Raw genomic sequence first — 10,326 nt, 5'->3', positions numbered from 1 at the left:
ATTTTTAAGCCACTGTTGACGATCGTGCTATGTAATCGTTTTGAATTGATAAAGCCGTGCTGCCCTCGTTAAAAGTAATTACCTCAACGAACGTGTCTATCGTTAGATAGAGAGGAGAGAAACCGTTAGAAATTGCGAATACGTCGACAGGAAGCCAAACGATACTTTCCCCCCCCCAGACAATGCAGGTCGTTAGAGGAGTAATCAGGGAAACGGTATCGATGTGTCTACGAAGATCCCCGGATGTCACCGTCTGTTGGCCTCTTCAGCTTTATCTGGCGCAGTGCAAACAAGGGCCACACGAGTGTCTCGAAAGGCTTCTCGGAGCAGCATAGTCGGTGCTTCTTTATCTCGTCGGTTGTTTAGGCTGCTGAGAGCCCTCGTGACACATTCGGGTACATCACACGAGGAATCCAAACGATCCCACGCTGTACAGGTGGTCCTCGAGGATTAGAGGTTCTCTTTCGAGAGATTCGTTCAAGTTGAATTATCATCGAATCCTACAGCTTCTTCAAAACACACTCTCTCCCAGCGGTTATGTTACTTACTCGAACGCTCGGTGATTACACATTGTCGTAACTGTGTTAGCCTCGAGACAAGAACGATACACTCGGTCGTTGGACCTTGATCGGCAAACTGCTCCGATACGATCTGTTTTCGCATCGTATATACCTACTATGCTTCAAGTATCAATCCAACTTTACACGAAAAGTACCGGTTAACTGCGCATTAGCGGACGATATCTTCGTTGTATCAGATCGAGTGTTTATAGATTTTTTTTTTTCGATCGTTCAGAGTCAAACTATTTTCTTCCATCGAACGGAGTTACTCTGGGAGCCACTGACACGATCGTCACCGCTATCATATCTTGCTCATTAGTTGCCATTACCATACTTTCTCAAGTTGTGGTTGCCACTACGTCACGCCGCGATACAATTTATCATCAACGGCCAGATTCTCGTCTGGGAAGCTTCGTAACAGCCGTCTACACTTGGCAAACATCTCACGAATTTTATTTCGCCGTTAATACCCGTATCGCGTGGAAAGAAATTTCGAGATCGCGTTGTAAAGGATGGAAAATGGCGGTAGAGATTCGGCAAATGAGTCGTTACACAAGAATTCTTTTTCGACTAATCTATGACACAGCCGGGGAATGACGTAACATCGTGTAACAGGTGTTATCAGTCATCCAGGTACGCGTCATTCGACGAATTTCCAGTCGATGGAGTACCTGTGTCGGCCTCGTCGTGTGCCGCAAGCGACATGATAATGACAAAGGGTGGCCGAACAGATAGAATCAGATAACGCGAAAGTGTCGTCACCTTGGTTCGATTTCCAGCGAAAAACCGTTTCGGCTGATTCCTCGGTAAACACTCGCGCGCTATGCATGCCGTCGTTGTATCTTTTCTGCCCGGCACACCTGACACTGAGCTCGCCTCTCTAACCAAAGAAGCGTCCAAACAAGGACTGAGTATCTTCCAAGTTCTACCTGCCAGGGGACGGCGTCCGCTGACATGATTCTCGAGGGTCATCGTGAGTAGCCATCTTTGTTTCAACCGCTTATCAGAAGTGTATCGTGGATCGGTGAATTTAATTAAATTAAATCACGAATATCTTTTGTTACGTCGCGAACAATCTGTAAGGGTTGATATGGGCTTTTCTGTTCCGGACTTAGTCGAATTAATTCGTTTCTCGGTTACAAAGGACTGTAGAAATACCCAAGGTAGGTTGGGAAGATTGATGATACATTCGTATAAAAGTTCTGTTATCGTATCGTAAATAATGTACAACGAATGGTCCAAAGGTGAAGTTTAATTAATTTACAATAAAAAAGTTATTCTATATTACACAGATGTGTGTAATTTCGAAGGATTTCGCATCGGTGAGCATCTTGAATATTTGTGGAAACGTTCGGTAAAGAAGCGGAGAGAAAGAGAAATGTGAAAAGAAGGGAAGAAGAAGACGGGCGTAATTTGTGTCGTTTCTTGTTCGGCGAACTTTACCAAGCGCCCATTTGCCTTATCGACTGGCACCCTCTTCGCTCTGCCCACCCTCGTCGTTCCTCCTTCTCGCCTCGCTCGCTTTTTTTTTCGCTCGCTCCTCCGCCTTCTGGCCAGGCCGAGTCGTCCTTGCCAGGAAGAGAACAGGCCACGACACGCAATCTCGAAAAGCTCTGTAACTCGCATGCTTCAACTGCGTTTCGACGTGGAAAGGAAAAAAAGAAGGGAGTAAAAAAAAAGTCCTCCATGGGCATCTTGATAATGGGAGGAAGAATTACGCCGATAATCGCCGCCGCTTGATGATCGTTGATTAGGTCCTCACACGATGCCCTACATTCTTTTCAAGTGACTCGTTCGACGAACCGTGGCTATTCATTTTTCTCGTTGATCCATCACCTCTCTGTTTTTTTTTTTTTTTGTTTTCCGTTGGACGTTCCGTTGGAATATTTTCGTGGAAATTTCTAAATTTCATCGATTAGTGTATCTCTCCTTCGATTGTAATAGTCTCTGATTGTCTGTGTTATCTGCGCCATCGGGCGCGATTCCGTTTATTTCGGGCCTGAGAAGACAGATCACGATCGTGCGTCTATCGAACGTGATAAGATTAACTTGTTCGTGATCGTACGAAAAACCGGAGGACCGACTTCACCAATTGTTAAATTCCAACGAATCGCCAAATCACATTGAACAGTGACAAGTTTCGAGCAACGGTGAAATATTCATCGTGGTAAGAGAATGCGATTCGTGTGTGATCCAAGCGAATCAGCATTATCAGGACGAATATTATCGAAGAAAACCGTTGTCCAATCATTTCCGTGTTGCGCCAGTATAGCCAAAATTACGCCCAGCGAAGACAGTTTCATTGCCACGGTTGCTCGTTATCTGAGATACTCGAGCCGCGATAATGGCCACACAATAAGAGACCGATCCAGCCTTCTTGCTCTTCGTTCTTAAATTCTCCATTACCAAATTCGGACAAATCGTCTCTTAATTTCCTCGATGTCGAGCTTTTGTATAAATTTCAAATCACTCTTAATTTCCTCGATATCGAGATTATACATAAATTCAAAATCCTCGATATGAAAATTTCGTTAAAATTTCAAATCACACTTAATTCCCTCGGGATCAAGATCTCGTACGAGCAAAGTAAAATGGTTTCACACAGTTGAAACGGTGAAAATTCGGAGATTGGCTACGGTAATAGAGAAGGTCCGATCAACTGTGGCTGAGCGTCGCCTCCTTCGATTCTAAGCGAACGAATGAATAAACCTTAAAGGCGTCGGAGAGATGTCGTGGGGGTTAGTGTGGAGCGTGGCGGGGCTGTCGGGGGAGAAAAATGAGTGAAATCCATTAGAGGGGAGATTCCATGGCTGTGACCTGTGTCGATCCATGCTCACAGCACAGCTATCGTCCCCGTATAGAGCCAGCCCACGTATACGTATGAATTCTAAGTCGATGGGAACTCGTACATACCGTACGCGGGTTGACGTATGGTAGTCTGTCACTTGGCCGTAGTTTCGTCGTGTCCCGAGTGCAGCGTCACGTGCATTGCTAATGCGTTTTTCGACTTCTACCCATCGAGAGAAACGAACGACTCCGGTTACGTGAATCGAGAACGGAGCAGCTCGTATTTGCCACGAGCAGAGAGAACCATAGAGAGAGAGAGAGAGGGAGAGAGAGCAAGATAGGTGGCCGGTGTTTTGTATAGGCTCTTTATCTATGTTTGTTTAAGTAGAAAGATGAAAACAGTGCTCGCCGTCTGGAAAGCTTCTCGATGGAAATGATCGTAAAAATGAATAGTGTACTTGGAAGGTGTCGGATATACGGTAATAAAACCGTGAAGAACGTGACAGATTTCAAAGTGGTTTGTTTATCGTAAAAGTCTACGTGGGTGAAATTAGTCACTTTCTAAGATAATTTTTAATTATTTACACAAGCGTGAAAATTTCTCCGAAAGGAAATACAAAACTATAAATTTTTTCCCTAATCGTCCTCGAGAATCCTCCGGGCCACGAGATCGTAAACGTAGCATATGCGTCTATTGGACGACGGAACAATCGGCAACGATTACACCCGTCGCAAAAGACAATTGATCCACTGCGGTCGCTGGTCGGCTCGTTGCACTTGCAACAAGCAAAACGTATATATACGAGTACACTCTGGAGTTGGACGAATATTATTATTATTATTGGCGTAGCACGCGTGCACGACCAATCGAGAATCATTGTCTCTCTTTCTCTGCTTGAAACGGACCCGTAGGTAATAATAATTCCGTTCCTCTTTCTCTCTGTCTCTCTGTTTGGACATGTGGTGCGTGCTTCTAACGAGATGATATGGTCGATCAGTACTTCCTGAACCACCGTGATCCCCTTCCTCCCCCGCCAGCGCTACTCGAACCTCTCGCAGCTTTTCTTTTTTTTTTCAAAAGGGCCGATCGTCGAGTCGTTTTGTTCCGGTAATGCGACGATTGTTGGCGCGAGCCTTGAAACAAAAACGCGGCCGAGCCATCTGTCGTGCTGAACGAGAGAGAGAGAGAGAGAGAGAGAGAGAGAGAGGGAATAGAAGAGTTGGAAGGTAGGGTAGGAAGAGTTGAGGGAGGAAAAGAGACGAAATGAGCGAGAAACAGGGACGAGAGAGGGAAGAGAATGGAAGAAAAGAGCATCCGTAAATGCGGCCGAGGGATTGTTTTCTAGTGGCTCGTCGTTTAACCCCTCCAATCTTCTCTTACCGACGAGAGCTGCCCCCGTCTCGACGGGGTTGTCGATAATGTTCTTTAACTCTGTCTCCCCTAATCCTCTGGCTCTTGTAACGAACCAGTTTTTTTCTTTTTAATTTAAACATTTCTATCGTTCTCCTCGATTTTTCCTTACAAGTAAATTTCTTCGATATGCGTATCTTGGAAATATGTAGGAAAAATTCTAGTAGAATATTTCGCCAGAAAAGTGTGAAAATTGTTGCTTGGAAATCTCAGACTCTCTTCTATCCCCCATTTGATCCATGCCAGCCGAGGTTACCGAGGGCCGAAATTTACGAGACACCCAGTAGGTGGTCGATCCGTAGCTAACACGCACCCCGCATAACGCGTGTATAAATGCGGTGTAGTAGCAGGGCCGTGGATTCTAGCAATTACACACCCTCAAGTGCCCTTAGAGACGGGTCCCCATTAGGATGAGAGCCGGGGGATGTTTTAGCGCGGCTTGGCTCGATTTTTCGAAATCGCGAGTAATACCGATTTACTCGTCGCGAACGTGCCACTAACCAGAAATTTTTCCTCGCTCTTCCAACGTGGAGATTTTCTCGCACTAATCCGCCAGCAGCTTGCAATTAACATTTAGTAGAGCAAGCGTGTTCAACGTCGCGATAAAAATTGCAAATAACCACAGGTTTGTGATAAAAAACGAATATATTTGGAATTTAACGAAAAATTTCTCAGCTTGAGAGTAAAATAGAGATTCGCGTTGTCTTAGTTTACTGGCTGAAGAAAAACACCCTTTCTCTCTCTCTCTTTCTCTGAGTGCTTCGCTATGTAAGCCATTTCGTTGAGCAGTGGGTATCGGACATTGGCATCGTTATATCCAGGTAGTACACGTTCACGATATTCCCTCTCTCGATCTCTATGTACAAGAATTTCTATATACTATATAGATATTACACGGGCATGGTTGGAAACGATTAATCGTCCACGTCGAGACGTCATTGCCATCTTTGGTCGCTTAATCGGAAGTCTCCTCGAGTCCCAGGGGAGTACGTGGCGTCGACGTAATCGAACTTCGGTATCGCTAACGTTCTCTGACCGACAGTCAAAACTTTGCCCGGTGAAAAGAAAGTTTGGTGGGAGATGGGGAAGCCGAGGAAACTCTCCGGGACCAGTCAGTCGACTTCCTTGATCGCCGCTTGAATTTCTCACAGAGCTTCGTGGCTTCGTCCACGCTCCCGAAGGATGAATGTTAATGATCGAAGGAACGTTCTCTCAAAGAGGACGAAGGTTCAGAAGGGAATGGAAAATCGGCAAACCCTGTAGGGAGGATCTTGAACTTTCTCTCTTGATCGAGAAAGAGATTTTTAAATCGTAGGTAAATTCGCGATATTAATACGCGTGTGTGTGTGTGTGTGACGGAGATCGATGAAAAAATTATCCCAGCCAATTGACGGTATCGTGCTTGCGCGAAAAGCGTCAATAGGTATTCACACGGTGCCCATGACACAATAATCAATTTTTTAACGCCTGTACTAGTATGCCGATCGGCGGTGGCTCGACAAGAGTCATCTGAATGACAGAGCTTGATCAAAGGGCCAAGCCAGGCGTTTGATGTCTGACGCACGCGGTACCATTTCAAACCGTCTGCCACTGAATGAATTCAAATTCACGATCGAAGTTGAATTTCCATGAGGACACAGAGTCTGGTTGGCCCGCGCGATAAGCTTTAACCCGTACTTTTCCTCTTTTTTTTTTTTCATCCACTTGTTACCTATACAGATCTTTCGCAAAATTCGATATTTCGACAGCGAGTAGAGGTGCGCTTCGAAACAAGTTACGCTAGCTTTGTGTGTGTGGGGGTAACTGCAGAGTCGATATACCTCTACGGGTATGAGAAATATTTTTAATAAAAGTTATCGCGACGTGGAGGACGTTCTTAGTATCCCAGGGTTGCACACCCCTAAGGTGGCGCGGCGCGTTCGAATTCGTATTTGATGAGCTCGCGCCTCGAATCGCGACGATATTGAATCTTCTCGCGTGGCTGGCGAATTTTTTCTTCGCAGCAGTTCGATTCCCATCAGTTATTTATTGGTTGTTCCTCGCGCAACGTCGAGTGTCGCTCGCGATGAAATTCGAATTAGAAGAATGGTCGGAAGAGAGCGAGCTTTCCTTCCCCTGGCGAACAAATTACGGATGAGTTATAGATCCCCGGTTATTGGCTACAAATCTAAGAGGAGGCTCGACGATTTCTCACGCCTCGAGTCGAATTGCTCGCGATTGTGCCGCAACTTTTTTAATCGAAATTCCACGGGGAAAGGTCGACGACGGGTTAACCGCAAACAATGCACGGAAATCTTCGTGGATGGTGAAAAAACGAAGAGGAACCCTCTGGTCGATTTTTTCCCTTTTTTTTCACGTCTTTGTGCTTGACAAAATTTCGAGAAAAGGGTGACTTGACTTCTCGACCCCGACTCGAGTGTCGTATACTGTTTTCGCAGGAGTTAGACGGAGCTTCCCTTGTTCGCAGGTAGCTTCCGCAAACCTTTCTGATTATTCTACGCTCGTTTTGCTTTTTTAAAAGAAAGGAAAGACTGTCTCGCGTCTTAGCGTTTCCAATTTATCGAGATATAAATGTTGGGAAAATAAACAGAGTACCAAATTCAAAGGTGTAGGAAGCAAAGTGTTCATAAAATTTCGATTACACTTTGATCTATGTTACCGTAGGACTATTTTCGCCCCCAGGTCGTCAAACTTCGCGCCTTTCATCCTCCCCTCAGTCGGTTGTACGGTCGAAAAAAAATGTTCATAGGACAAAACGGGCGCAGGTTAACGGGAGGCGCGATCCCGCAAGGGTGGAAAACATCTTACTCGTTCCGCGCCCTTTCACGGCTGCCTCTATTCAGGTCCCAAAGGGTGCATCGTGACGACTTTCCCCGGAGAAACTTGCACAGCCGACTGTCCATCGATTACTCTTCCACAATTGCGGATATTTCGATGGAAAGACGCCGTTAGATCGAAGATATTCGATTCCCAGATGGCTCTATACCCCCTCTCTAGATTCCCCTACCCCCCTTTATTTCTCTTGTCCCGATACCATGGCTCTCTGCATGTTTCTACGTCTCTTTTCCTCCCTCTCTCTCTCTCTTTGAATAGAATCACGGGGCTATTCTTCCAGGCAGCGTGAATAGAGGAGGCAGAGAGGCAGTCCTATTCGCACGTGATGGAACGACGACGACGACCACGCGGAAAGATATCTGGACTGTTATCTGCCGGATTGCGAATGCGACCGTCGGATATTACCGATTGTCCGGATAACCAATCAATCCGGGGACTTTTTCATACTTCTCGTACGGTAGAAATAATAAGAAGAGAAAAAAAGAGGAGACCAGATAATTCTGGCAGAGAGAAGGAACGTTTTCAATTGCGTTGTTTGCCAGTTTGCGTTATCGTTTGTAACGGAGGAAGGCGGGCTTAATACATCCACGGATTACGAATTCCCCTGTTATCGCAGTCACGAATTCAAAGTGAATCAAACTCTTCGGAAATTACCGCCAGATCGTTCGACGATACGTTTTGTTTTCGCGACTGAATAACGTTCGGTGCTTGATAAATAAATGGTAGCCAATGGGATAAACAGCGATAAGGATCCATTGGACGTCGTGATTGCGAGGAGAGAAACCGTACGATTGTCCTGGCGATGTTCGAGAATGAAGGGGAGGATCCTCGTTCGTCAAACGTTCTCTTCCACGCGTTTGCCATTCTCGTATTTCCATTCAGCCTGGTTCCTGTAAAACGGGGGTGTAAACGGTCAGATCGTATCTATCGGAAAGGCAGAGTGGCCACCCTCTTACTCGTTTTTCTCTCGTTCTGCCGGCCCACGGAGAAGGAGAGGAAGTCAAGCGACGAGAGCCGGCGGTGGCCGAGGATTGAAACTTTTAAATCCAGTTTATCTCGCATGGCACGATCCTTACGGTTGGAAACGATCCAGGGCGTAAGGGATGCGTGAGTACTGGAGGGGACGGTCAGCCAGCATTGTTGGCCCTTGTTTACGAGCCTTTCGTGAGATTCCACCGAGCAGATTCGATTCTTTCCGCGACGATTTATCGCGTCGAAGAGCCTCGCGTGGATAGGCCCGCGAAAATCGAATACCGGTTTATTTCACCGGGTGAAATAGAACAGTTCGAACTCGGTGATAATTTCAGAGCTTATCGTATCGACACTCTGTGTAATCTCGATCAACTCTCGCCGAGTGATTTTATTACAACAACTTGTCCATCGTTCTATTTTTAGAATGCATGGTTGTTGTTATTGAATGAAAGATAGGGAAAAAGGAGAGGAGGAAGTTCTACTTTTCCTTAATTACGATGTTGCGGAACATAGATTACGATGTTAGCTCGCGCTCAAAAACATCTGTTCCCCTTCCTCGCCTTCGTGGCTCTACCCTTGCGCAGCTTGGCCTCGCCAAGGGCTGATATCCGCAGGGGTTTTGCCCTTCGATCTTCTCCTCTCGAAGCGAGAAGAGCTCGTCGAGAATTCGTTGAGGACGTGTGCCTCGTTTAAACAGCCCGGAGCTCGAACGATGCCAATCTAATTAGAGTCTAATCGCTCCGATTACCGTTCTGCTCGCCTACAGCCACAGTATTAAATTCTGCTTTTATATTCTATCAGCCTATTCCTTATCGTAACACCGTGTACAAATTAAAAAACAATATCAAATTTAAATCGAATTCCCACAAAGAAACAGACCAAACCCACGGAAGAGAAGAACGTCCTTTTATACTTTCCGTCAATTTTCACGTGTATTATCGGAAACGTGAAAAAGTGGGGAAAAAATTGTGGAATTTCTTCGGGCGAGAAATTTTCATGGGAAAGGATCGTGAGCGGTACGCAACGCAACGCGAGAGGGGCACTCGGCAGGAATCAAAGGGGTAGCGAGGCAAAGGTAGACCGTGCGGTGAACCGGTGTATAGAAAATTAATGTCGGACATGAGATAAAATTAATTTAACGGCGGGTTACGCCTGTGAGCCACCCGGAGGCTGTGTGCTGAAGCCCGGATCACAATGGCGAAATGGCCGGGCTGGTGGGCACTGCAAACTTCAACTACCACCCGAGCACCCCAGCCATCCACTATCGTCGCCGCCGCCAACACCGTATCGTCGACGGGGAAACGCGGTGTGGCTCGTACCAAAACATAATTAGCCTGCATTGTTAATGCATCAATATTTGCACGCTGTCCTGCCTTCCCGTCGTGCACGCGCTCGCGTTTTCCAATAAGCTTGCACTTTGTTGCACTCGATATAACGCGAATATCGCTGTTGATACCCGCTATTGCCCTGCCTCCCCTCGCTGTCTCTTTCTCCCTCTTTCACCGGTTCCAATTGTACGCGCTGCATTCACTCTCTCTGTCTCTAGTCGCGTCGCGCTTTACGACGGACCCGTCCGAGCTCGTTGTTCCGGCCTCATGATGTAAACTTGATGCACAAACCTTCCTAAATTAATCGCAGTTTCACCGACGAATGGTGCACGCTCTCGAAACGTTTAATTCGCCGGCCGGAATTTTGACGCAAACCCCGCCGCCTATTTGTCGATAACAATTGCACGCCCCGTAGCGATAATTTTGTTACTTT

The sequence above is a fragment of the Habropoda laboriosa genome, unplaced genomic scaffold (assembly GCF_001263275.1).
Source record: "Habropoda laboriosa isolate 0110345459 unplaced genomic scaffold, ASM126327v1 scaffold99, whole genome shotgun sequence".
Taxonomy (NCBI): Eukaryota; Metazoa; Arthropoda; class Insecta; order Hymenoptera; family Apidae; genus Habropoda; species Habropoda laboriosa.
The sequence above is the reverse complement of the archived record's forward strand: the minus strand, read 5'-3'. Positions refer to the sequence as shown.